Genomic DNA, 20,732 nt, shown 5'->3' with positions numbered 1-20,732 from the left:
TCAAAAATGTCAACGGAACTTGGGATTCCCAGCCAGTCTCCCATGCTGGTACTTGCCAAGCCTTAAGCTGCATTGCTGCTGCAATCTGACGAGAGCAGGCACATTCAGCTTAGAATGGCCGTTGACAGCAGCTGTTCAGTTTGAACCTTCTTTTACTATCTCATAGAGAAACTAACACAATTTTCAGGTTCAAAAAGGTCAACGGAACTTGGGATTCCCAGCCAGTCTCCCATGCTGGTACTTGCCAAGCCTTAAGCTGCATTGCTGCTGCGATCTGACGAGAGCAGGCACATTCAGCTTAGAATGGCCGTTGACAGCAGATGTTCAGTTTGAACCTTCTTTTACTATCTCATAGAGAAAGTAACACAATTTTCAGGTTCAAAAAGGTCAACGGAACTTGGGATTCCCAGCCAGTCTCCCATGCTGGTACTTGCCAAGCCTTAAGCTGCATTGCTGCTGCGATCTGACGAGAGCAGGCACATTCAGCTTACAATGGCCGTTGACAGCAGCTGTTCAATTTGAACCTTCTTTTACCATCTTTGACAGAGAAACTAACAATTTTCAGGTTCAAAAAGGTCAACGGAACTTGGGATTCCCAGCCAATCTCCCATGCTGGTACTTACCAAGCCTTAAGCTGCATTGCTGCTGCGATCTGACGAGAGCAGGCACATTCAGCTTAGAATGGCCGTTGACAGCAGCTGTTCAGTTTGAACCTTCTTTTACTATCTCATAGAGAAACTAACACAATTTTCAGGTTCAAAAAGGTCAACGGAACTTGGGATTCGCAGCCAGTCTCCCATGCTGGTACTTGCCAAGCCTTAAGCCGCATCGCTGCTGTGATCCGACAAGAGCACGCACATTCAGCTTAGAATGGCCGTTGACAGCAGCTGTTCAGTTTGAACCTTCTTTTACTATCTCATAGAGAAACTAACACAATTTTCAGGTTCAAAAAGGTCAACGGAACTTGGGATTCCCAGCCAGTCTCCCATGCTGGTACTTGCCAAGCCTTAAGCTGCATTGCTGCTGCGATCTGACGAGAGCAGGCACATTCAGCTTAGAATGGCCGTTGACAGCAGATGTTCAGTTTGAACCTTCTTTTACTATCTCATAGAGAAACTAACACAATTTTCAGGTTCAAAAAGGTCAACGGAACTTGGGATTCCCAGCCAGTCTCCCATGCTGGTACTTGCCAAGCCTTAAGCTGCATTGCTGCTGCGATCTGACGAGAGCAGGCACATTCAGCTTAGAATGGCCGTTGACAGCAGCTGTTCAATTTGAACCTTCTTTTACCATCTTTGACAGAGAAACTAACAATTTTCAGGTTCAAAAAGGTCAACGGAACTTGGGATTCCCAGCCAATCTCCCATGCTGGTACTTACCAAGCCTTAAGCTGCATTGCTGCTGCGATCTGACGAGAGCAGGCACATTCAGCTTAGAATGGCCGTTGACAGCAGCTGTTCAGTTTGAACCTTCTTTTACTATCTCATAGAGAAACTAACACAATTTTCAGGTTCAAAAAGGTCAACGGAACTTGGGATTCGCAGCCAGTCTCCCATGCTGGTACTTGCCAAGCCTTAAGCCGCATCGCTGCTGTGATCCGACAAGAGCACGCACATTCAGCTTAGAATGGCCGTTGACAGCAGCTGTTCAGTTTGAACCTTCTTTTACTATCTCATAGAGAAACTAACACAATTTTCAGGTTCAAAAAGGTCAACAGAACTTGGGATTCCCAGCCAGTCTCCCATGCTGGTACTTGCCAAGCCTTAAGCTGCATTGCTGCTGCGATCTGACGAGAGCAGGCACATTCAGCTTAGAATGGCCGTTGACAGCAGCTGTTCAATTTGAACCTTCTTTTACTATCTCGTAGAGAAACTAACACAATTTTCAGGTTCAAAAAAGTCAACGGAACTTGGGATTCCCAGCCAGTCTCCCATGCTGGTACTTGCCAAGCCTTAAGCCGCATCGCTGCTGTGATCCGACAAGAGCACGCACATTCAGCTTAGAATGGCCGTTGACAGCAGCTGTTCAGTTTGAACCTTCTTTTACTATCTCATAGAGAAACTAACACAATTTTCAGGTTCAAAACGGTCAACGGAACTTGGGATTCCCAGCCAGTCTCCCATGCTGGTACTTGCCAAGCCTTAAGCTGCATTGCTGCTGCGATCTGACGAGAGCGGGCACATTCAGCTTAGAATGGCCGTTGACAGCAGCTGTTCAATTTGAACCTTCTTTTACTATCTCATAGAGAAACTAACACAATTTTCAGGTTCAAAAAGGTCAACGGAACTTGGGATTCCCAGCCAGTCTCCCATGCAGGTACTTGCAAAGCCTTAAGCTGCTGCGATCTGACGAGAGCAGGCACATTCAGCTTAGAATGGCCGTTGACAGCAGCTGTTCAATTTGAACCTTCTGTTACTATCTCATAGAGAAACTAACACAATTTTCAGGTTCAAAAAGGTCAAAAGAACTTGGGATTCCCAGCCAGTCTCCCATGCTGGTACTTGCCAAGCCTTAAGCTGCATTGCTGCTGCGATCTGACGAGAGCAGGCACATTCAGCTTAGAATGGCCGTTGACAGCAGCTGTTCAATTTGAACCTTCTTTTACTATCTCATAGAGAAACTAACACAATTTTCAGGTTCAAAAAGGTCAACGGAACTTGGGATTCCCAGCCAGTCCCCCATGCTGGTACTTGCCAAGCCTTAAGCTGCATTGATGCTGCGATCTGTCGAGAGCAGGCACATTCAGCTTAGAATGGCCGTTGACAGCAGCTGTTCAATTTGAACCTTCTTTTACTATCTCATAGAGAAACTAACACATTTTCAGGTTCAAAAAGGTCAACAGAACTTGGGATTCCCAGCCAGTCTCCCATGCTCGTACTTGCCAAGCCTTAAGCTGCATTGCTGCTGCGATCTGATGAGAGCAGGCACATTCAGCTTAGAATGGCCGTTGACAGCAGCTGTTCAATTTGAACCTTCTTTTACTATCTCATAGAGAAACTAACACAATTTTCAGGTTCAAAAAGGTCAACAGAACTTGGGATTCCCAGCCAGTCTCCCATGCTGGTACTTGCCAAGCCTTAAGCTGCATTGCTGCTGCGATCTGACGAGAGCAGACACATTCAGCTTAGAATGGCCGTTGACAGCAGCTGTTCAATTTGAACCTTCTTTTACTATCTCATAGAGAAACTAACACAATTTTCAGGTTCAAAAAGGTCAACAGAACTTGGGATTCCCAGCCAGTCTCCCATGCTGGTACTTGCCAAGCCTTAAGCTGCATTGCTGCTGCGATCTGACGAGAGCAGGCACATTCAGCTTAAAATAGCCGTTGACAGCAGCTGTTCAATTTGAACCTTCTTTTACTATCTCATAGAAAAACTAACACAATTTTCAGGTTCAAAAAGGTCAACAGAACTTGGGATTCCCAGCCAGTCTCCCATGCTGGTACTTGCAAAGCCTTAAGCTGCATTGCTGCTGCGATCTGACGAGAGCAGGCACATTCAGCTTAGAATGGCCGTTGACAGCAGCTGTTCAGTTTGAACCTTCTTTTACTATCTCATAGAGAAACTAACACAATTTTCAGGTTCAAAAAGGTCAACGGAACTTGGGATTCCCAGCCAGTCTCCCACGCTGGTACTTGCCAAGCCTTAAGCTGCATTGCTGCTGCGATCTGACGAGAGCAGGCACGTTCAGCTTAGAATGGCCGTTGACAGCAGCTGTTCAATTTGAACCTTCTTTTACTATCTCATAGAGAAACTAACACAATTTTCAGGTTCAAAAAAGTCAACGGAACTTGGGATTCCCAGCCAGTCTCCCATGCTGGTACTTGCCAAGCCTTAAGCTGCATTGCTGCTGCGATCTGACGAGAGCAGGCACATTCAGCTTAGAATGGCCGTTGACAGCAGCTGTTCAATTTGAACCTTCTTTTACTATCTCATAGAGAAACTAACACAATTTTCAGGTTCAAAAAGGTCAACAGAACTTGGGATTCCCAGCCAGTCTCCCATGCTGGTACTTGCCAAGCCTTAAGCTGCATTGCTGCTGCGATCTGACGAGAGCAGGCACATTCAGCTTAAAATAGCCGTTGACAGCAGCTGTTCAATTTGAACCTTCTTTTACTATCTCATAGAAAAACTAACACAATTTTCAGGTTCAAAAAGGTCAACAGAACTTGGGATTCCCAGCCAGTCTCCCATGCTGGTACTTGCAAAGCCTTAAGCTGCATTGCTGCTGCGATCTGACGAGAGCAGGCACATTCAGCTTAGAATGGCCGTTGACAGCAGCTGTTCAGTTTGAACCTTCTTTTACTATCTCATAGAGAAACTAACACAATTTTCAGGTTCAAAAAGGTCAACGGAACTTGGGATTCCCAGCCAGTCTCCCATGCTGGTACTTGCCAAGCCTTAAGCTGCATTGCTGCTGCGATCTGACGAGAGCAGGCACGTTCAGCTTAGAATGGCCGTTGACAGCAGCTGTTCAATTTGAACCTTCTTTTACTATCTCGTAGAGAAACTAACACAATTTTCAGGTTCAAAAAAGTCAACGGAACTTGGGATTCCCAGCCAGTCTCCCATGCTGGTACTTGCCAAGCCTTAAGCTGCATTGCTGCTGCGATCTGACGAGAGCAGGCACATTCAGCTTAGAATGGCCGTTGACAGCAGCTGTTCAATTTGAACCTTCTTTTACTATCTCATAGAGAAACTAACACAATTTTCAGGTTCTAAAAGGTCAACAGAACTTGGGATTCCCAGCCAGTCTCCCATGCTGGTACTTGCCAAGCCTTAAGCTGCATTGCTGCTGCGATCTGACGAGAGCAGGCACATTAAGCTTAGAATGGCCGTTGACAGCAGCTTTTCAATTTGAACCTTCTTTTACTATCTCATAGAGAAACTAACACAATTTTCAGGTTCAAAAATGTCAACGGAACTTGGGATTCCCAGCCAGTCTCCCATGCTGGTACTTGCCAAGCCTTAAGCTGCATTGCTGCTGCAATCTGACGAGAGCAGGCACATTCAGCTTAGAATGGCCGTTGACAGCAGCTGTTCAGTTTGAACCTTCTTTTACTATCTCATAGAGAAACTAACACAATTTTCAGGTTCAAAAAGGTCAACGGAACTTGGGATTCCCAGCCAGTCTCCCATGCTGGTACTTGCCAAGCCTTAAGCTGCATTGCTGCTGCGATCTGACGAGAGCAGGCACATTCAGCTTAGAATGGCCGTTGACAGCAGATGTTCAGTTTGAACCTTCTTTTACTATCTCATAGAGAAAGTAACACAATTTTCAGGTTCAAAAAGGTCAACGGAACTTGGGATTCCCAGCCAGTCTCCCATGCTGGTACTTGCCAAGCCTTAAGCTGCATTGCTGCTGCGATCTGACGAGAGCAGGCACATTCAGCTTACAATGGCCGTTGACAGCAGCTGTTCAATTTGAACCTTCTTTTACCATCTTTGACAGAGAAACTAACAATTTTCAGGTTCAAAAAGGTCAACGGAACTTGGGATTCCCAGCCAATCTCCCATGCTGGTACTTACCAAGCCTTAAGCTGCATTGCTGCTGCGATCTGACGAGAGCAGGCACATTCAGCTTAGAATGGCCGTTGACAGCAGCTGTTCAGTTTGAACCTTCTTTTACTATCTCATAGAGAAACTAACACAATTTTCAGGTTCAAAAAGGTCAACGGAACTTGGGATTCGCAGCCAGTCTCCCATGCTGGTACTTGCCAAGCCTTAAGCCGCATCGCTGCTGTGATCCGACAAGAGCACGCACATTCAGCTTAGAATGGCCGTTGACAGCAGCTGTTCAGTTTGAACCTTCTTTTACTATCTCATAGAGAAACTAACACAATTTTCAGGTTCAAAAAGGTCAACGGAACTTGGGATTCCCAGCCAGTCTCCCATGCTGGTACTTGCCAAGCCTTAAGCTGCATTGCTGCTGCGATCTGACGAGAGCAGGCACATTCAGCTTAGAATGGCCGTTGACAGCAGATGTTCAGTTTGAACCTTCTTTTACTATCTCATAGAGAAACTAACACAATTTTCAGGTTCAAAAAGGTCAACGGAACTTGGGATTCCCAGCCAGTCTCCCATGCTGGTACTTGCCAAGCCTTAAGCTGCATTGCTGCTGCGATCTGACGAGAGCAGGCACATTCAGCTTAGAATGGCCGTTGACAGCAGCTGTTCAATTTGAACCTTCTTTTACCATCTTTGACAGAGAAACTAACAATTTTCAGGTTCAAAAAAGTCAACGGAACTTGGGATTCCCAGCCAATCTCCCATGCTGGTACTTACCAAGCCTTAAGCTGCATTGCTGCTGCGATCTGACGAGAGCAGGCACATTCAGCTTAGAATGGCCGTTGACAGCAGCTGTTCAGTTTGAACCTTCTTTTACTATCTCATAGAGAAACTAACACAATTTTCAGGTTCAAAAAGGTCAACGGAACTTGGGATTCGCAGCCAGTCTCCCATGCTGGTACTTGCCAAGCCTTAAGCCGCATCGCTGCTGTGATCCGACAAGAGCACGCACATTCAGCTTAGAATGGCCGTTGACAGCAGCTGTTCAGTTTGAACCTTCTTTTACTATCTCATAGAGAAACTAACACAATTTTCAGGTTCAAAAAGGTCAACAGAACTTGGGATTCCCAGCCAGTCTCCCATGCTGGTACTTGCCAAGCCTTAAGCTGCATTGCTGCTGCGATCTGACGAGAGCAGGCACATTCAGCTTAGAATGGCCGTTGACAGCAGCTGTTCAATTTGAACCTTCTTTTACTATCTCGTAGAGAAACTAACACAATTTTCAGGTTCAAAAAAGTCAACGGAACTTGGGATTCCCAGCCAGTCTCCCATGCTGGTACTTGCCAAGCCTTAAGCCGCATCGCTGCTGTGATCCGACAAGAGCACGCACATTCAGCTTAGAATGGCCGTTGACAGCAGCTGTTCAGTTTGAACCTTCTTTTACTATCTCATAGAGAAACTAACACAATTTTCAGGTTCAAAAAGGTCAACAGAACTTGGGATTCCCAGCCAGTCTCCCATGCTGGTACTTGCCAAGCCTTAAGCTGCATTGCTGCTGCGATCTGACGAGAGCAGGCACATTCAGCTTAGAATGGCCGTTGACAGCAGCTGTTCAATTTGAACCTTCTTTTACTATCTCGTAGAGAAACTAACACAATTTTCAGGTTCAAAAAAGTCAACGGAACTTGGGATTCCCAGCCAGTCTCCCATGCTGGTACTTGCCAAGCCTTAAGCTGCATTGCTGCTGCGATCTGACGAGAGCAGGCACATTCAGCTTAGAATGGCCGTTGACAGCAGCTGTTCAATTTGAACCTTCTTTTACTATCTCATAGAGAAACTAACACAATTTTCAGGTTCTAAAAGGTCAACAGAACTTGGGATTCCCAGCCAGTCTCCCATGCTGGTACTTGCCAAGCCTTAAGCTGCATTGCTGCTGCGATCTGACGAGAGCAGGCACATTAAGCTTAGAATGGCCGTTGACAGCAGCTTTTCAATTTGAACCTTCTTTTACTATCTCATAGAGAAACTAACACAATTTTCAGGTTCAAAAAGGGCAACGGAACTTGGGATTCCCAGCCAGTCTCCCATGCTGGTACTTGCCAAGCCTTAAGCTGCATTGCTGCTGCAATCTGACGAGAGCAGGCACATTCAGCTTAGAATGGCCGTTGACAGCAGCTGTTCAGTTTGAACCTTCTTTTACTATCTCATAGAGAAACTAACACAATTTTCAGGTTCAAAAAGGTCAACGGAACTTGGGATTCCCAGCCAGTCTCCCATGCTGGTACTTGCCAAGCCTTAAGCTGCATTGCTGCTGCGATCTGACGAGAGCAGGCACATTCAGCTTAGAATGGCCGTTGACAGCAGATGTTCAGTTTGAACCTTCTTTTACTATCTCATAGAGAAAGTAACACAATTTTCAGGTTCAAAAAGGTCAACGGAACTTGGGATTCCCAGCCAGTCTCCCATGCTGGTACTTGCCAAGCCTTAAGCTGCATTGCTGCTGCGATCTGACAAGAGCAGGCACATTCAGCTTAGAATGGCCGTTGACAGCAGCTGTTCAGTTTGAACCTTCTTTTACTATCTCATAGAGAAACTAACACAATTTTCAGGTTCAAAAAGGTCAACGGAACTTGGGATTCCCAGCCAGTCTCCCATGCTGGTACTTGCCAAGCCTTAAGCTGCATTGCTGCTGCGATCTGACGAGAGCAGGCACATTCAGCTTAGAATGGCCGTTGACAGCAGCTGTTCAATTTGAACCTTCTTTTACCATCTTTGACAGAGAAACTAACAATTTTCAGGTTCAAAAAGGTCAACGGAACTTGGGATTCCCAGCCAATCTCCCATGCTGGTACTTACCAAGCCTTAAGCTGCATTGCTGCTGCGATCTGACGAGAGCAGGCACATTCAGCTTAGAATGGCCGTTGACAGCAGCTGTTCAGTTTGAACCTTCTTTTACTATCTCATAGAGAAACTAACACAATTTTCAGGTTCAAAAAGGTCAACGGAACTTGGGATTCGCAGCCAGTCTCCCATGCTGGTACTTGCCAAGCCTTAAGCCGCATCGCTGCTGTGATCCGACAAGAGCACGCACATTCAGCTTAGAATGGCCGTTGACAGCAGCTGTTCAGTTTGAACCTTCTTTTACTATCTCATAGAGAAACTAACACAATTTTCAGGTTCAAAAAGGTCAACAGAACTTGGGATTCCCAGCCAGTCTCCCATGCTGGTACTTGCCAAGCCTTAAGCTGCATTGCTGCTGCGATCTGACGAGAGCAGGCACATTAGGCTTAGAATGGCCGTTGACAGCAGCTGTTCAATTTGAACCTTCTTTTACTATCTCATAGAGAAACTAACACAATTTTCAGGCTCAAAAAGGTCAACGGAACTTGGGATTCCCAGCCAGTCTCCCATGCTGGTACTTGCCAAGCCTTAAGCTGCATTGCTGCTGCGATCTGACAAGAGCAGGCACATTCAGCTTAGAATGGCCGTTGACAGCAGCTGTTCAGTTTGAACCTTCTTTTACTATCTCATAGAGAAACTAACACAATTTTCAGGTTCAAAAAGGTCAACGGAACTTGGGATTCCCAGCCAGTCTCCCATGCTGGTAGTTGCCAAGCCTTAAGCTGCATTGCTGCTGCGATCTGACGAGAGCAGGCACATTCAGCTTAGAATGGCCGTTGACAGCAGCTGTTCAATTTGAACCTTCTTTTACCATCTTTGACAGAGAAACTAACAATTTTCAGGTTCAAAAATGTCAACAGAACTTGGGATTCCCAGCCAGTCTCCCATGCTGGTACTTGCCAAGCCTTAAGCTGCATTGTTGCTGCGATCTGACGAGAGCAGGCACATTCAGCTTAGAATGGCCATTGACCGCAGCTGTTCAATTTGAACCTTCTTTTACTATCTCATAGAGAAACTAACACAATTTTCAGGTTCAAAAAGGTCAACAGAACTTGGGATTCCCAGCCAGTCTCCCATGCTGGTACTTGCCAAGCCTTAAGCTGCATTGCTGCTACGATCTGACGAGAGCAGGCACATTCAGCTTAGAATGGCCGTTGACAGCAGCTGTTCAATTTGAACCTTCTTTTACTATCTCATAGAAAAACTAACACAATTTTCAGGTTCAAAAAGGTCAACAGAACTTGGGATTCCCAGCCAGTCTCCCATGCTGGTACTTGCCAAGCCTTAAGCTGCATTGCTGCTGCGATCTGACGAGAGCAGGCACATTCAGCTTAGAATGGCCGTTGACAGCAGCTGTTCAATTTGAACCTTCTTTTACTATCTCATAGAGAAACTAACACAATTTTCAGGTTCAAAAAGGTCAACGGAACTTGGGATTCCCAGCCAGTCTCCCATGCTGGTACTTGCCAAGCCTTAAGCTGCATTGCTGCTGCGATCTGACGAGAGCAGGCACATTCAGCTTAGAATGGCCGTTGACAGCAGCTGTTCAGTTTAAACCTTCTTTTACTATCTCATAGAGAAACTAACACAATTTTCAGGTTCAAAAAGGTCAACGGAACTTGGGATTCCCAGCCAGTCTCCCATGCTGGTACTTGCCAAGCCTTAAGCTGCATTGCTGCTGCGATCTGACGAGAGCAGGCACATTCAGCTTAGAATGGCCGTTGACAGCAGCTGTTCAATTTGAACCTTCTTTTACCATCTTTGACAGAGAAACTAACAATTTTCAGGTTCAAAAAGGTCAACGTAACTTGGGATTCCCAGCCAATCTCCCATGCTGGTACTTGCCAAGCCTTAAGCTGCATTGCTGCTGCAATCTGACGAGAGCAGGCACATTCAGCTTAGAATGGCCGTTGACAGCAGCTGTTCAGTTTGAACCTTCTTTTACTATCTCATAGAGAAACTAACACAATTTTCAGGTTCAAAAAGGTCAACGGAACTTGGGATTCCCAGCCAGTCTCCCATGCTGGTACTTGCCAAGCCTTAAGCTGCATTGCTGCTGCGATCTGACGAGAGCAGGCACATTCAGCTTAGAATGGCCGTTGACAGCAGATGTTCAGTTTGAACCTTCTTTTACTATCTCATAGAGAAAGAAACACAATTTTCAGGTTCAAAAAGGTCAACGGAACTTGGGATTCCCAGCCAGTCTCCCATGCTGGTACTTGCCAAGCCTTAAGCTGCATTGCTGCTGCAATCTGACGAGAGCAGGCACATTCAGCTTAGAATGGCCGTTGACAGCAGCTGTTCAGTTTGAACCTTCTTTTACTATCTCATAGAGAAACTAACACAATTTTCAGGTTCAAAAAGGTCAACGGAACTTGGGATTCCCAGCCAGTCTCCCATGCTGGTACTTGCCAAGCCTTAAGCTGCATTGCTGCTGCGATCTGACGAGAGCAGGCACATTCAGCTTAGAATGGCCGTTGACAGCAGCTGTTCAATTTGAACCTTCTTTTACCATCTTTGACAGAGAAACTAACAATTTTCAGGTTCAAAAAGGTCAACGGAACTTGGGATTCCCAGCCAATCTCCCATGCTGGTACTTACCAAGCCTTAAGCTGCATTGCTGCTGCGATCTGACGAGAGCAGGCACATTCAGCTTAGAATGGCCGTTGACAGCAGCTGTTCAGTTTGAACCTTCTTTTACTATCTCATAGAGAAACTAACACAATTTTCAGGTTCAAAAAGGTCAACAGAACTTGGGATTCCCAGCCAGTCTCCCATGCTGGTACTTGCCAAGCCTTAAGCTGCATTGCTGCTGCGATCTGACGAGAGCAGGCACATTAGGCTTAGAATGGCCGTTGACAGCAGCTGTTCAATTTGAACCTTCTTTTACTATCTCATAGAGAAACTAACACAATTTTCAGGCTCAAAAAGGTCAACGGAACTTGGGATTCCCAGCCAGTCTCCCATGCTGGTACTTGCCAAGCCTTAAGCTGCATTGCTGCTGCGATCTGACAAGAGCAGGCACATTCAGCTTAGAATGGCCGTTGACAGCAGCTGTTCAGTTTGAACCTTCTTTTACTATCTCATAGAGAAACTAACACAATTTTCAGGTTCAAAAAGGTCAACGGAACTTGGGATTCCCAGCCAGTCTCCCATGCTGGTAGTTGCCAAGCCTTAAGCTGCATTGCTGCTGCGATCTGACGAGAGCAGGCACATTCAGCTTAGAATGGCCGTTGACAGCAGCTGTTCAATTTGAACCTTCTTTTACCATCTTTGACAGAGAAACTAACAATTTTCAGGTTCAAAAATGTCAACAGAACTTGGGATTCCCAGCCAGTCTCCCATGCTGGTACTTGCCAAGCCTTAAGCTGCATTGTTGCTGCGATCTGACGAGAGCAGGCACATTCAGCTTAGAATGGCCATTGACCGCAGCTGTTCAATTTGAACCTTCTTTTACTATCTCATAGAGAAACTAACACAATTTTCAGGTTCAAAAAGGTCAACAGAACTTGGGATTCCCAGCCAGTCTCCCATGCTGGTACTTGCCAAGCCTTAAGCTGCATTGCTGCTACGATCTGACGAGAGCAGGCACATTCAGCTTAGAATGGCCGTTGACAGCAGCTGTTCAATTTGAACCTTCTTTTACTATCTCATAGAAAAACTAACACAATTTTCAGGTTCAAAAAGGTCAACAGAACTTGGGATTCCCAGCCAGTCTCCCATGCTGGTACTTGCCAAGCCTTAAGCTGCATTGCTGCTGCGATCTGACGAGAGCAGGCACATTCAGCTTAGAATGGCCGTTGACAGCAGCTGTTCAATTTGAACCTTCTTTTACTATCTCATAGAGAAACTAACACAATTTTCAGGTTCAAAAAGGTCAACGGAACTTGGGATTCCCAGCCAGTCTCCCATGCTGGTACTTGCCAAGCCTTAAGCTGCATTGCTGCTGCGATCTGACGAGAGCAGGCACATTCAGCTTAGAATGGCCGTTGACAGCAGCTGTTCAATTTGAACCTTCTTTTACCATCTTTGACAGAGAAACTAACAATTTTCAGGTTCAAAAAGGTCAACGGAACTTGGGATTCCCAGCCAATCTCCCATGCTGGTACTTGCCAAGCCTTAAGCTGCATTGCTGCTGCAATCTGACGAGAGCAGGCACATTCAGCTTAGAATGGCCGTTGACAGCAGCTGTTCAGTTTGAACCTTCTTTTACTATCTCATAGAGAAACTAACACAATTTTCAGGTTCAAAAAGGTCAACGGAACTTGGGATTCCCAGCCAGTCTCCCATGCTGGTACTTGCCAAGCCTTAAGCTGCATTGCTGCTGCGATCTGACGAGAGCAGGCACATTCAGCTTAGAATGGCCGTTGACAGCAGATGTTCAGTTTGAACCTTCTTTTACTATCTCATAGAGAAACTAACACAATTTTCAGGTTCAAAAAGGTCAACGGAACTTGGGATTCCCAGCCAGTCTCCCATGCTGGTACTTGCCAAGCCTTAAGCTGCATTGCTGCTGCAATCTGACGAGAGCAGGCACATTCAGCTTAGAATGGCCGTTGACAGCAGCTGTTCAGTTTGAACCTTCTTTTACTATCTCATAGAGAAACTAACACAATTTTCAGGTTCAAAAAGGTCAACGGAACTTGGGATTCCCAGCCAGTCTCCCATGCTGGTACTTGCCAAGCCTTAAGCTGCATTGCTGCTGCGATCTGACGAGAGCAGGCACATTCAGCTTAGAATGGCCGTTGACAGCAGCTGTTCAATTTGAACCTTCTTTTACCATCTTTGACAGAGAAACTAACAATTTTCAGGTTCAAAAAGGTCAACGGAACTTGGGATTCCCAGCCAATCTCCCATGCTGGTACTTACCAAGCCTTAAGCTGCATTGCTGCTGCGATCTGACGAGAGCAGGCACATTCAGCTTAGAATGGCCGTTGACAGCAGCTGTTCAATTTGAACCTTCTTTTACTATCTCATAGAGAAACTAACACAATTTTCAGGTTCAAAAAGGTCAACGGAACTTGGGATTCGCAGCCAGTCTCCCATGCTGGTACTTGCCAAGCCTTAAGCCGCATCGCTGCTGTGATCCGACAAGAGCACGCACATTCAGCTTAGAATGGCCGTTGACAGCAGCTGTTCAGTTTGAACCTTCTTTTACTATCTCATAGAGAAACTAACACAATTTTCAGGTTCAAAAAGGTCAACAGAACTTGGGATTCCCAGCCAGTCTCCCATGCTGGTAGTTGCCAAGCCTTAAGCTGCATTGCTGCTGCGATCTGACGAGAGCAGGCACATTCAGCTTAGAATGGCCGTTGACAGCAGCTGTTCAATTTGAACCTTCTTTTACCATCTTTGACAGAGAAACTAACAATTTTCAGGTTCAAAAATGTCAACAGAACTTGGGATTCCCAGCCAGTCTCCCATGCTGGTACTTGCCAAGCCTTAAGCTGCATTGTTGCTGCGATCTGACGAGAGCAGGCACATTCAGCTTAGAATGGCCATTGACAGCAGCTGTTCAATTTGAACCTTCTTTTACTATCTCATAGAGAAACTAACACAATTTTCAGGTTCAAAAAGGTCAACAGAACTTGGGATTCCCAGCCAGTCTCCCATGCTGGTACTTGCCAAGCCTTAAGCTGCATTGCTGCTACGATCTGACGAGAGCAGGCACATTCAGCTTAGAATGGCCGTTGACAGCAGCTGTTCAATTTGAACCTTCTTTTACTATCTCATAGAAAAACTAACACAATTTTCAGGTTCAAAAAGGTCAACAGAACTTGGGATTCCCAGCCAGTCTCCCATGCTGGTACTTGCCAAGCCTTAAGCTGCATTGCTGCTGCGATCTGACGAGAGCAGGCACATTCAGCTTAGAATGGCCGTTGACAGCAGCTGTTCAATTTGAACCTTCTTTTACTATCTCATAGAGAAACTAACACAATTTTCAGGTTCAAAAAGGTCAACGGAACTTGGGATTCCCAGCCAGTCTCCCATGCTGGTACTTGCCAAGCCTTAAGCTGCATTGCTGCTGCGATCTGACGAGAGCAGGCACATTCAGCTTAGAATGGCCGTTGACAGCAGCTGTTCAGTTTAAACCTTCTTTTACTATCTCATAGAGAAACTAACACAATTTTCAGGTTCAAAAAGGTCAACGGAACTTGGGATTCCCAGCCAGTCTCCCATGCGGGTACTTGCCAAGCCTTAAGCTGCATTGCTGCTGCGATCTGACGAGAGCAGGCACATTCAGCTTAGAATGGCCGTTGACAGCAGCTGTTCAATTTGAACCTTCTTTTACCATCTTTGACAGAGAAACTAACAATTTTCAGGTTCAAAAAGGTCAACGGAACTTGGGATTCCCAGCCAATCTCCCATGCTGGTACTTGCCAAGCCTTAAGCTGCATTGCTGCTGCGATCTGACGAGAGCAGGCACATTCAGCTTAGAATGGCCGTTGACAGCAGCTGTTCAATTTGAACCTTCTTTTACTATCTCATAGAGAAACTAACACAATTTTCAGGTTCAAAAAGGTCAACGGAACTTGGGATTCCCAGCCAGTCTCCCATGCTGGGACTTGCCAAGCCTTAAGCTGCATTGCTGCTGCGATCTGACGAGAGCAAGCACATTCAGCTTAGAATGGCCGTTGACAGCAGCTGTTCAATTTGAACCTTCTTTTACTATCTCATAGAGAAACTAACACAATTTTCAGGTTCAAAAAGGTCAACAGAACTTGGGATTCCCAGCCAGTCTCCCATGCTGGTACTTGCCAAGCCTTAAGCTGCATTGCTGCTGCGATCTGACGAGAGCAGGCACATTCAGCTTAGAATGGCCGTTGACAGCAGCTGTTCAATTTGAACCTTCTTTTACCATCTTTGACAGAGAAACTAACAATTTTCAGGTTCAAAAAGGTCAACGGAACTTGGGATTCCCAGCCAATCTCCCATGCTGGTACTTACCAAGCCTTAAGCTGCATTGCTGCTGCGATCTGACGAGAGCAGGCACATTCAGCTTAGAATGGCCGTTGACAGCAGCTGTTCAGTTTGAACCTTCTTTTACTATCTCATAGAGAAACTAACACAATTTTCAGGTTCAAAAAGGTCAACGGAACTTGGGATTCGCAGCCAGTCTCCCATGCTGGTACTTGCCAAGCCTTAAGCCGCATCGCTGCTGTGATCCGACAAGAGCACGCACATTCAGCTTAGAATGGCCGTTGACAGCAGCTGTTCAGTTTGAACCTTCTTTTACTATCTCATAGAGAAACTAACACAATTTTCAGGTTCAAAAAGGTCAACAGAACTTGGGATTCCCAGCCAGTCTCCCATGCTGGTACTTGCCAAGCCTTAAGCTGCATTGCTGCTGCGATCTGACGAGAGCAGGCACATTCAGCTTAGAATGGCCGTTGACAGCAGCTGTTCAATTTGAACCTTCTTTTACTATCTCGTAGAGAAACTAACACAATTTTCAGGTTCAAAAAAGTCAACGGAACTTGGGATTCCCAGCCAGTCTCCCATGCTGGTACTTGCCAAGCCTTAAGCCGCATCGCTGCTGTGATCCGACAAGAGCACGCACATTCAGCTTAGAATGGCCGTTGACAGCAGCTGTTCAGTTTGAACCTTCTTTTACTATCTCATAGAGAAACTAACACAATTTTCAGGTTCAAAAAGGTCAACAGAACTTGGGATTCCCAGCCAGTCTCCCATGCTGGTACTTGCCAAGCCTTAAGCTGCATTGCTGCTGCGATCTGACGAGAGCAGGCACATTCAGCTTAGAATGGCCGTTGACAGCAGCTGTTCAATTTGAACCTTCTTTTACTATCTTGTAGAGAAACTAACACAATTTTCAGGTTCAAAAAAGTCAACGGAACTTGGGATTCCCAGCCAGTCTCCCATGCTGGTACTTGCCAAGCCTTAAGCTGCATTGCTGCTGCGATCTGACGAGAGCAGGCACATTCAGCTTAGAATGGCCGTTGACAGCAGCTGTTCAATTTGAACCTTCTTTTACTATCTCATAGAGAAACTAACACAATTTTCAGGTTCTAAAAGGTCAACAGAACTTGGGATTCCCAGCCAGTCTCCCATGCTGGTACTTGCCAAGCCTTAAGCTGCATTGCTGCTGCGATCTGACGAGAGCAGGCACATTAAGCTTAGAATGGCCGTTGACAGCAGCTTTTCAATTTGAACCTTCTTTTACTATCTCATAGAGAAACTAACACAATTTTCAGGTTCAAAAATGTCAACGGAACTTGGGATTCCCAGCCAGTCTCCCATGCTGGTACTTGCCAAGCCTTAAGCTGCATTGCTGCTGCGATCTGACGAGAGCAGGCACATTCAGCTTAGAATGGCCGTTGACAGCAGCTGTTCAGTTTGAACCTTCTTTTACTATCTCATAGAGAAACTAACACAATTTTCAGGTTCAAAAAGGTCAACGGAACTTGGGATTCCCAGCCAGTCTCCCATGCTGGTACTTGCCAAGCCTTAAGCTGCATTGCTGCTGCGATCTGACGAGAGCAGGCACATTCAGCTTAGAATGGCCGTTGACAGCAGCTGTTCAATTTGAACCTTCTTTTACCATCTTTGACAGAGAAACTAACAATTTTCAGGTTCAAAAAGGTCAACGGAACTTGGGATTCCCAGCCAATCTCCCATGCTGGTACTTACCAAGCCTTAAGCTGCATTGCTGCTGCGATCTGACGAGAGCAGGCACATTCAGCTTAGAATGGCCGTTGACAGCAGCTGTTCAGTTTGAACCTTCTTTTACTATCTCATAGAGAAACTAACACAATTTTCAGGTTCAAAAAGGTCAACGGAACTTGGGATTCGCAGCCAGTCTCCCATGCTGGTACTTGCCAAGCCTTAAGCCGCATCGCTGCTGTGATCCGACAAGAGCACGCACATTCAGCTTAGAATGGCCGTTGACAGCAGCTGTTCAGTTTGAACCTTCTTTTACTATCTCATAGAGAAACTAACACAATTTTCAGGTTCAAAAAGGTCAACAGAACTTGGGATTCCCAGCCAGTCTCCCATGCTGGTACTTGCCAAGCCTTAAGCTGCATTGCTGCTGCGATCTGACGAGAGCAGGCACATTCAGCTTAGAATGGCCGTTGACAGCAGCTGTTCAATTTGAACCTTCTTTTACTATCTCATAGAGAAACTAACACAATTTTCAGGCTCAAAAAGGTCAACGGAACTTGGGATTCCCAGCCAGTCTCCCATGCTGGTACTTGCCAAGCCTTAAGCTGCATTGCTGCTGCGATCTGACAAGAGCAGGCACATTCAGCTTAGAATGGCCGTTGACAGCAGCTGTTCAGTTTGAACCTTCTTTTACTATCTCATAGAGAAACTAACACAATTTTAAGGTTCAAAAAGGTCAACGGAACTTGGGATTCCCAGCCAGTCTCCCATGCTGGTAGTTGCCAAGCCTTAAGCTGCATTGCTGCTGCGATCTGACGAGAGCAGGCACATTCAGCTTAGAATGGCCGTTGACAGCAGCTGTTCAATTTGAACCTTCTTTTACCATCTTTGACAGAGAAACTAACAATTTTCAGGTTCAAAAATGTCAACAGAACTTGGGATTCCCAGCCAGTCTCCCATGCTGGTACTTGCCAAGCCTTAAGCTGCATTGTTGCTGCGATCTGACGAGAGCAGGCACATTCAGCTTAGAATGGCCATTGACCGCAGCTGTTCAATTTGAACCTTCTTTTACTATCTCATAGAGAAACTAACACAATTTTCAGGTTCAAAAAGGTCAACAGAACTTGGGATTCCCAGCCAGTCTCCCATGCTGGTACTTGCCAAGCCTTAAGCTGCATTGCTGCTATGATCTGACGAGAGCAGGCACATTCAGCTTAGAATGGCCGTTGACAGCAGCTGTTCAATTTGAACCTTCTTTTACTATCTCATAGAAAAACTAACACAATTTTCAGGTTCAAAAAGGTCAACAGAACTTGGGATTCCCAGCCAGTCTCCCATGCTGGTACTTGCCAAGCCTTAAGCTGCATTGCTGCTGCGATCTGACGAGAGCAGGCACATTCAGCTTAGAATGGCCGTTGACAGCAGCTGTTCAATTTGAACCTTCTTTTACTATCTCATAGAGAAACTAACACAATTTTCAGGTTCAAAAAGGTCAACGGAACTTGGGATTCCCAGCCAGTCTCCCATGCTGGTACTTGCCAAGCCTTAAGCTGCATTGCTGCTGCGATCTGACGAGAGCAGGCACATTCAGCTTAGAATGGCCGTTGACAGCAGCTGTTCAGTTTAAACCTTCTTTTACTATCTCATAGAGAAACTAACACAATTTTCAGGTTCAAAAAGGTCAACGGAACTTGGGATTCCCAGCCAGTCTCCCATGCTGGTACTTGCCAAGCCTTAAGCTGCATTGCTGCTGCGATCTGACGAGAGCAGGCACATTCAGCTTAGAATGGCCGTTGACAGCAGCTGTTCAATTTGAACCTTCTTTTACCATCTTTGACAGAGAAACTAACAATTTTCAGGTTTAAAAAGGTCAACGGAACTTGGGATTCCCAGCCAATCTCCCATGCTGGTACTTGCCAAGCCTTAAGCTGCATTGCTGCTGCAATCTGACGAGAGCAGGCACATTCAGCTTAGAATGGCCGTTGACAGCAGCTGTTCAGTTTGAACCTTCTTTTACTATCTCATAGAGAAACTAACACAATTTTCAGGTTCGAAAAGGTCAACGGAACTTGGGATTCCCAGCCAGTCTCCCATGCTGGTACTTGCCAAGCCTTAAGCTGCATTGCTGCTGCGATCTGACGAGAGCAGGCACATTCAGCTTAGAATGGCCGTTGACAGCAGCTGTTCAGTTTGAACCTTCTTTTACTATCTCATAGAGAAACTAACACAATTTTCAGGTTCAAAAAGGTCAACGGAACTTGGGATTCGCAGCCAGTCTCCCATGCTGGTACTTGCCAAGCCTTAAGCCGCATCGCTGCTGTGATCCGACAAGAGCACGCACATTCAGCTTAGAATGGCCGTTGACAGCAGCTGTTCAGTTTGAACCTTCTTTTACTATCTCATAGAGAAACTAACACAATTTTCAGGTTCAAAAAGGTCAACAGAACTTGGGATTCCCAGCCAGTCTCCCATGCTGGTACTTGCCAAGCCTTAAGCTGCATTGCTGCTGCGATCTGACGAGAGCAGGCACATTCAGCTTAGAATGGCCGTTGACAGCAGCTGTTCAATTTGAACCTTCTTTTACTATCTCGTAGAGAAACTAACACAATTTTCAGGTTCAAAAAAGTCAACGGAACTTGGGATTCCCAGCCAGTCTCCCATGCTGGTACTTGCCAAGCCTTAAGCCGCATCGCTGCTGTGATCCGACAAGAGCACGCACATTCAGCTTAGAATGGCCGTTGACAGCAGCTGTTCAGTTTGAACCTTCTTTTACTATCTCATAGAGAAACTAACACAATTTTCAGGTTCAAAAAGGTCAACAGAACTTGGGATTCCCAGCCAGTCTCCCATGCTGGTACTTGCCAAGCCTTAAGCTGCATTGCTGCTGCGATCTGACGAGAGCAGGCACATTCAGCTTAGAATGGCCGTTGACAGCAGCTGTTCAATTTGAACCTTCTTTTACTATCTCGTAGAGAAACTAACACAATTTTCAGGTTCAAAAAAGTCAACGGAACTTGGGATTCCCAGCCAGTCTCCCATGCTGGTACTTGCCAAGCCTTAAGCTGCATTGCTGCTGCGATCTGACGAGAGCAGGCACATTCAGCTTAGAATGGCCGTTGACAGCAGCTGTTCAATTTGAACCTTCTTTTACTATCTCATAGAGAAACTAACACAATTTTCAGGTTCTAAAAGGTCAACAGAACTTGGGATTCCCAGCCAGTCTCCCATGCTGGTACTTGCCAAGCCTTAAGCTGCATTGCTGCTGCGATCTGACGAGAGCAGGCACATTCAGCTTAGAATGGCCGTTGACAGCAGCTGTTCAGTTTGAACCTTCTTTTACTATCTCATAGAGAAACTAACACAATTTTCAGGTTCAAAAAGGTCAACGGAACTTGGGATTCGCAGCCAGTCTCCCATGCTGGTACTTGCCAAGCCTTAAGCCGCATCGCTGCTGTGATCCGACAAGAGCACGCACATTCAGCTTAGAATGGCCGTTGACAGCAGCTGTTCAGTTTGAACCTTCTTTTACTATCTCATAGAGAAACTAACACAATTTTCAGGTTCAAAAAGGTCAACAGAACTTGGGATTCCCAGCCAGTCTCCCATGCTGGTACTTGCCAAGCCTTAAGCTGCATTGCTGCTGCGATCTGACGAGAGCAGGCACATTCAGCTTAGAATGGCCGTTGACAGCAGCTGTTCAAT

At 45.9% G+C, this 20,732-nt stretch overlaps 89 pseudogenes; all 89 read right to left on the bottom strand.

Moving 5' to 3' along the window:
- Positions 1–7: 7 nt before the first annotated feature.
- Positions 8–126, bottom strand: LOC140091235 (5S ribosomal RNA; annotated as a pseudogene).
- Positions 127–196: 70 nt separating this feature from the next.
- Positions 197–315, bottom strand: LOC140101290 (5S ribosomal RNA; annotated as a pseudogene).
- Positions 316–385: 70 nt separating this feature from the next.
- Positions 386–504, bottom strand: LOC140092043 (5S ribosomal RNA; annotated as a pseudogene).
- Positions 505–574: 70 nt separating this feature from the next.
- Positions 575–693, bottom strand: LOC140083608 (5S ribosomal RNA; annotated as a pseudogene).
- A 259-nt stretch (positions 694–952) lies between these two features.
- On the bottom strand, positions 953–1,071 carry LOC140101289 (5S ribosomal RNA; annotated as a pseudogene).
- Positions 1,072–1,141: 70 nt separating this feature from the next.
- On the bottom strand, positions 1,142–1,260 carry LOC140101288 (5S ribosomal RNA; annotated as a pseudogene).
- A 70-nt stretch (positions 1,261–1,330) lies between these two features.
- On the bottom strand, positions 1,331–1,449 carry LOC140083607 (5S ribosomal RNA; annotated as a pseudogene).
- A 259-nt stretch (positions 1,450–1,708) lies between these two features.
- LOC140081099 (5S ribosomal RNA) lies at positions 1,709–1,827 on the bottom strand (annotated as a pseudogene).
- Positions 1,828–2,086: 259 nt separating this feature from the next.
- LOC140088054 (5S ribosomal RNA) lies at positions 2,087–2,205 on the bottom strand (annotated as a pseudogene).
- A 251-nt stretch (positions 2,206–2,456) lies between these two features.
- Positions 2,457–2,575, bottom strand: LOC140094149 (5S ribosomal RNA; annotated as a pseudogene).
- A 70-nt stretch (positions 2,576–2,645) lies between these two features.
- Positions 2,646–2,764, bottom strand: LOC140094951 (5S ribosomal RNA; annotated as a pseudogene).
- A 69-nt stretch (positions 2,765–2,833) lies between these two features.
- Positions 2,834–2,952, bottom strand: LOC140084857 (5S ribosomal RNA; annotated as a pseudogene).
- A 70-nt stretch (positions 2,953–3,022) lies between these two features.
- LOC140089128 (5S ribosomal RNA) lies at positions 3,023–3,141 on the bottom strand (annotated as a pseudogene).
- A 70-nt stretch (positions 3,142–3,211) lies between these two features.
- Positions 3,212–3,330, bottom strand: LOC140092202 (5S ribosomal RNA; annotated as a pseudogene).
- Positions 3,331–3,400: 70 nt separating this feature from the next.
- Positions 3,401–3,519, bottom strand: LOC140094306 (5S ribosomal RNA; annotated as a pseudogene).
- A 70-nt stretch (positions 3,520–3,589) lies between these two features.
- On the bottom strand, positions 3,590–3,708 carry LOC140081664 (5S ribosomal RNA; annotated as a pseudogene).
- Positions 3,709–3,778: 70 nt separating this feature from the next.
- On the bottom strand, positions 3,779–3,897 carry LOC140078615 (5S ribosomal RNA; annotated as a pseudogene).
- A 70-nt stretch (positions 3,898–3,967) lies between these two features.
- On the bottom strand, positions 3,968–4,086 carry LOC140092201 (5S ribosomal RNA; annotated as a pseudogene).
- Positions 4,087–4,156: 70 nt separating this feature from the next.
- LOC140094305 (5S ribosomal RNA) lies at positions 4,157–4,275 on the bottom strand (annotated as a pseudogene).
- A 70-nt stretch (positions 4,276–4,345) lies between these two features.
- Positions 4,346–4,464, bottom strand: LOC140078458 (5S ribosomal RNA; annotated as a pseudogene).
- Positions 4,465–4,534: 70 nt separating this feature from the next.
- On the bottom strand, positions 4,535–4,653 carry LOC140078613 (5S ribosomal RNA; annotated as a pseudogene).
- A 70-nt stretch (positions 4,654–4,723) lies between these two features.
- Positions 4,724–4,842, bottom strand: LOC140085116 (5S ribosomal RNA; annotated as a pseudogene).
- Positions 4,843–4,912: 70 nt separating this feature from the next.
- LOC140091234 (5S ribosomal RNA) lies at positions 4,913–5,031 on the bottom strand (annotated as a pseudogene).
- Positions 5,032–5,101: 70 nt separating this feature from the next.
- LOC140101286 (5S ribosomal RNA) lies at positions 5,102–5,220 on the bottom strand (annotated as a pseudogene).
- A 70-nt stretch (positions 5,221–5,290) lies between these two features.
- LOC140092042 (5S ribosomal RNA) lies at positions 5,291–5,409 on the bottom strand (annotated as a pseudogene).
- Positions 5,410–5,479: 70 nt separating this feature from the next.
- On the bottom strand, positions 5,480–5,598 carry LOC140083605 (5S ribosomal RNA; annotated as a pseudogene).
- A 259-nt stretch (positions 5,599–5,857) lies between these two features.
- Positions 5,858–5,976, bottom strand: LOC140101285 (5S ribosomal RNA; annotated as a pseudogene).
- A 70-nt stretch (positions 5,977–6,046) lies between these two features.
- LOC140101284 (5S ribosomal RNA) lies at positions 6,047–6,165 on the bottom strand (annotated as a pseudogene).
- Positions 6,166–6,235: 70 nt separating this feature from the next.
- Positions 6,236–6,354, bottom strand: LOC140084944 (5S ribosomal RNA; annotated as a pseudogene).
- A 259-nt stretch (positions 6,355–6,613) lies between these two features.
- LOC140081098 (5S ribosomal RNA) lies at positions 6,614–6,732 on the bottom strand (annotated as a pseudogene).
- Positions 6,733–6,991: 259 nt separating this feature from the next.
- LOC140081097 (5S ribosomal RNA) lies at positions 6,992–7,110 on the bottom strand (annotated as a pseudogene).
- Positions 7,111–7,180: 70 nt separating this feature from the next.
- Positions 7,181–7,299, bottom strand: LOC140078612 (5S ribosomal RNA; annotated as a pseudogene).
- A 70-nt stretch (positions 7,300–7,369) lies between these two features.
- LOC140085115 (5S ribosomal RNA) lies at positions 7,370–7,488 on the bottom strand (annotated as a pseudogene).
- Positions 7,489–7,558: 70 nt separating this feature from the next.
- On the bottom strand, positions 7,559–7,677 carry LOC140094018 (5S ribosomal RNA; annotated as a pseudogene).
- A 70-nt stretch (positions 7,678–7,747) lies between these two features.
- On the bottom strand, positions 7,748–7,866 carry LOC140101283 (5S ribosomal RNA; annotated as a pseudogene).
- A 70-nt stretch (positions 7,867–7,936) lies between these two features.
- Positions 7,937–8,055, bottom strand: LOC140089030 (5S ribosomal RNA; annotated as a pseudogene).
- Positions 8,056–8,125: 70 nt separating this feature from the next.
- Positions 8,126–8,244, bottom strand: LOC140101281 (5S ribosomal RNA; annotated as a pseudogene).
- Positions 8,245–8,314: 70 nt separating this feature from the next.
- On the bottom strand, positions 8,315–8,433 carry LOC140083604 (5S ribosomal RNA; annotated as a pseudogene).
- A 259-nt stretch (positions 8,434–8,692) lies between these two features.
- Positions 8,693–8,811, bottom strand: LOC140094020 (5S ribosomal RNA; annotated as a pseudogene).
- A 70-nt stretch (positions 8,812–8,881) lies between these two features.
- LOC140089029 (5S ribosomal RNA) lies at positions 8,882–9,000 on the bottom strand (annotated as a pseudogene).
- A 70-nt stretch (positions 9,001–9,070) lies between these two features.
- LOC140089683 (5S ribosomal RNA) lies at positions 9,071–9,189 on the bottom strand (annotated as a pseudogene).
- A 259-nt stretch (positions 9,190–9,448) lies between these two features.
- LOC140089248 (5S ribosomal RNA) lies at positions 9,449–9,567 on the bottom strand (annotated as a pseudogene).
- Positions 9,568–9,637: 70 nt separating this feature from the next.
- On the bottom strand, positions 9,638–9,756 carry LOC140081096 (5S ribosomal RNA; annotated as a pseudogene).
- Positions 9,757–9,826: 70 nt separating this feature from the next.
- LOC140101280 (5S ribosomal RNA) lies at positions 9,827–9,945 on the bottom strand (annotated as a pseudogene).
- A 70-nt stretch (positions 9,946–10,015) lies between these two features.
- LOC140101279 (5S ribosomal RNA) lies at positions 10,016–10,134 on the bottom strand (annotated as a pseudogene).
- Positions 10,135–10,393: 259 nt separating this feature from the next.
- On the bottom strand, positions 10,394–10,512 carry LOC140101278 (5S ribosomal RNA; annotated as a pseudogene).
- Positions 10,513–10,582: 70 nt separating this feature from the next.
- On the bottom strand, positions 10,583–10,701 carry LOC140086958 (5S ribosomal RNA; annotated as a pseudogene).
- Positions 10,702–10,771: 70 nt separating this feature from the next.
- On the bottom strand, positions 10,772–10,890 carry LOC140101277 (5S ribosomal RNA; annotated as a pseudogene).
- Positions 10,891–10,960: 70 nt separating this feature from the next.
- On the bottom strand, positions 10,961–11,079 carry LOC140083603 (5S ribosomal RNA; annotated as a pseudogene).
- Positions 11,080–11,149: 70 nt separating this feature from the next.
- On the bottom strand, positions 11,150–11,268 carry LOC140094019 (5S ribosomal RNA; annotated as a pseudogene).
- Positions 11,269–11,338: 70 nt separating this feature from the next.
- LOC140089028 (5S ribosomal RNA) lies at positions 11,339–11,457 on the bottom strand (annotated as a pseudogene).
- Positions 11,458–11,527: 70 nt separating this feature from the next.
- Positions 11,528–11,646, bottom strand: LOC140089682 (5S ribosomal RNA; annotated as a pseudogene).
- Positions 11,647–11,905: 259 nt separating this feature from the next.
- Positions 11,906–12,024, bottom strand: LOC140089247 (5S ribosomal RNA; annotated as a pseudogene).
- Positions 12,025–12,094: 70 nt separating this feature from the next.
- On the bottom strand, positions 12,095–12,213 carry LOC140081093 (5S ribosomal RNA; annotated as a pseudogene).
- Positions 12,214–12,283: 70 nt separating this feature from the next.
- Positions 12,284–12,402, bottom strand: LOC140101276 (5S ribosomal RNA; annotated as a pseudogene).
- Positions 12,403–12,472: 70 nt separating this feature from the next.
- Positions 12,473–12,591, bottom strand: LOC140094990 (5S ribosomal RNA; annotated as a pseudogene).
- Positions 12,592–12,661: 70 nt separating this feature from the next.
- On the bottom strand, positions 12,662–12,780 carry LOC140101274 (5S ribosomal RNA; annotated as a pseudogene).
- A 70-nt stretch (positions 12,781–12,850) lies between these two features.
- LOC140086957 (5S ribosomal RNA) lies at positions 12,851–12,969 on the bottom strand (annotated as a pseudogene).
- Positions 12,970–13,039: 70 nt separating this feature from the next.
- Positions 13,040–13,158, bottom strand: LOC140101273 (5S ribosomal RNA; annotated as a pseudogene).
- Positions 13,159–13,228: 70 nt separating this feature from the next.
- On the bottom strand, positions 13,229–13,347 carry LOC140083602 (5S ribosomal RNA; annotated as a pseudogene).
- A 259-nt stretch (positions 13,348–13,606) lies between these two features.
- On the bottom strand, positions 13,607–13,725 carry LOC140091543 (5S ribosomal RNA; annotated as a pseudogene).
- A 259-nt stretch (positions 13,726–13,984) lies between these two features.
- Positions 13,985–14,103, bottom strand: LOC140089246 (5S ribosomal RNA; annotated as a pseudogene).
- A 70-nt stretch (positions 14,104–14,173) lies between these two features.
- On the bottom strand, positions 14,174–14,292 carry LOC140081092 (5S ribosomal RNA; annotated as a pseudogene).
- A 70-nt stretch (positions 14,293–14,362) lies between these two features.
- LOC140101272 (5S ribosomal RNA) lies at positions 14,363–14,481 on the bottom strand (annotated as a pseudogene).
- Positions 14,482–14,551: 70 nt separating this feature from the next.
- LOC140082939 (5S ribosomal RNA) lies at positions 14,552–14,670 on the bottom strand (annotated as a pseudogene).
- A 70-nt stretch (positions 14,671–14,740) lies between these two features.
- On the bottom strand, positions 14,741–14,859 carry LOC140085908 (5S ribosomal RNA; annotated as a pseudogene).
- Positions 14,860–14,929: 70 nt separating this feature from the next.
- LOC140095125 (5S ribosomal RNA) lies at positions 14,930–15,048 on the bottom strand (annotated as a pseudogene).
- Positions 15,049–15,118: 70 nt separating this feature from the next.
- Positions 15,119–15,237, bottom strand: LOC140081091 (5S ribosomal RNA; annotated as a pseudogene).
- Positions 15,238–15,307: 70 nt separating this feature from the next.
- LOC140083601 (5S ribosomal RNA) lies at positions 15,308–15,426 on the bottom strand (annotated as a pseudogene).
- Positions 15,427–15,685: 259 nt separating this feature from the next.
- Positions 15,686–15,804, bottom strand: LOC140081090 (5S ribosomal RNA; annotated as a pseudogene).
- A 259-nt stretch (positions 15,805–16,063) lies between these two features.
- On the bottom strand, positions 16,064–16,182 carry LOC140081089 (5S ribosomal RNA; annotated as a pseudogene).
- Positions 16,183–16,252: 70 nt separating this feature from the next.
- Positions 16,253–16,371, bottom strand: LOC140078611 (5S ribosomal RNA; annotated as a pseudogene).
- A 70-nt stretch (positions 16,372–16,441) lies between these two features.
- On the bottom strand, positions 16,442–16,560 carry LOC140085114 (5S ribosomal RNA; annotated as a pseudogene).
- Positions 16,561–16,819: 259 nt separating this feature from the next.
- Positions 16,820–16,938, bottom strand: LOC140101270 (5S ribosomal RNA; annotated as a pseudogene).
- A 70-nt stretch (positions 16,939–17,008) lies between these two features.
- Positions 17,009–17,127, bottom strand: LOC140083598 (5S ribosomal RNA; annotated as a pseudogene).
- Positions 17,128–17,386: 259 nt separating this feature from the next.
- LOC140081088 (5S ribosomal RNA) lies at positions 17,387–17,505 on the bottom strand (annotated as a pseudogene).
- Positions 17,506–17,575: 70 nt separating this feature from the next.
- Positions 17,576–17,694, bottom strand: LOC140089027 (5S ribosomal RNA; annotated as a pseudogene).
- A 70-nt stretch (positions 17,695–17,764) lies between these two features.
- LOC140089681 (5S ribosomal RNA) lies at positions 17,765–17,883 on the bottom strand (annotated as a pseudogene).
- A 259-nt stretch (positions 17,884–18,142) lies between these two features.
- On the bottom strand, positions 18,143–18,261 carry LOC140097076 (5S ribosomal RNA; annotated as a pseudogene).
- Positions 18,262–18,331: 70 nt separating this feature from the next.
- On the bottom strand, positions 18,332–18,450 carry LOC140081087 (5S ribosomal RNA; annotated as a pseudogene).
- Positions 18,451–18,520: 70 nt separating this feature from the next.
- Positions 18,521–18,639, bottom strand: LOC140101269 (5S ribosomal RNA; annotated as a pseudogene).
- Positions 18,640–18,709: 70 nt separating this feature from the next.
- Positions 18,710–18,828, bottom strand: LOC140101268 (5S ribosomal RNA; annotated as a pseudogene).
- Positions 18,829–18,898: 70 nt separating this feature from the next.
- On the bottom strand, positions 18,899–19,017 carry LOC140094989 (5S ribosomal RNA; annotated as a pseudogene).
- A 70-nt stretch (positions 19,018–19,087) lies between these two features.
- Positions 19,088–19,206, bottom strand: LOC140101267 (5S ribosomal RNA; annotated as a pseudogene).
- A 259-nt stretch (positions 19,207–19,465) lies between these two features.
- On the bottom strand, positions 19,466–19,584 carry LOC140081086 (5S ribosomal RNA; annotated as a pseudogene).
- Positions 19,585–19,843: 259 nt separating this feature from the next.
- Positions 19,844–19,962, bottom strand: LOC140081085 (5S ribosomal RNA; annotated as a pseudogene).
- A 70-nt stretch (positions 19,963–20,032) lies between these two features.
- Positions 20,033–20,151, bottom strand: LOC140078610 (5S ribosomal RNA; annotated as a pseudogene).
- A 70-nt stretch (positions 20,152–20,221) lies between these two features.
- On the bottom strand, positions 20,222–20,340 carry LOC140081084 (5S ribosomal RNA; annotated as a pseudogene).
- Positions 20,341–20,599: 259 nt separating this feature from the next.
- On the bottom strand, positions 20,600–20,718 carry LOC140081082 (5S ribosomal RNA; annotated as a pseudogene).
- Positions 20,719–20,732: the final 14 nt, after the last annotated feature.

The sequence above is a fragment of the Engystomops pustulosus genome, chromosome 9 (assembly GCF_040894005.1).
Source record: "Engystomops pustulosus chromosome 9, aEngPut4.maternal, whole genome shotgun sequence".
NCBI classification, from domain to species: domain Eukaryota; kingdom Metazoa; phylum Chordata; class Amphibia; order Anura; family Leptodactylidae; genus Engystomops; species Engystomops pustulosus.
Note: the sequence above shows the minus strand (reverse complement) of the source record. Positions and strands in the feature narration are given on the sequence as shown.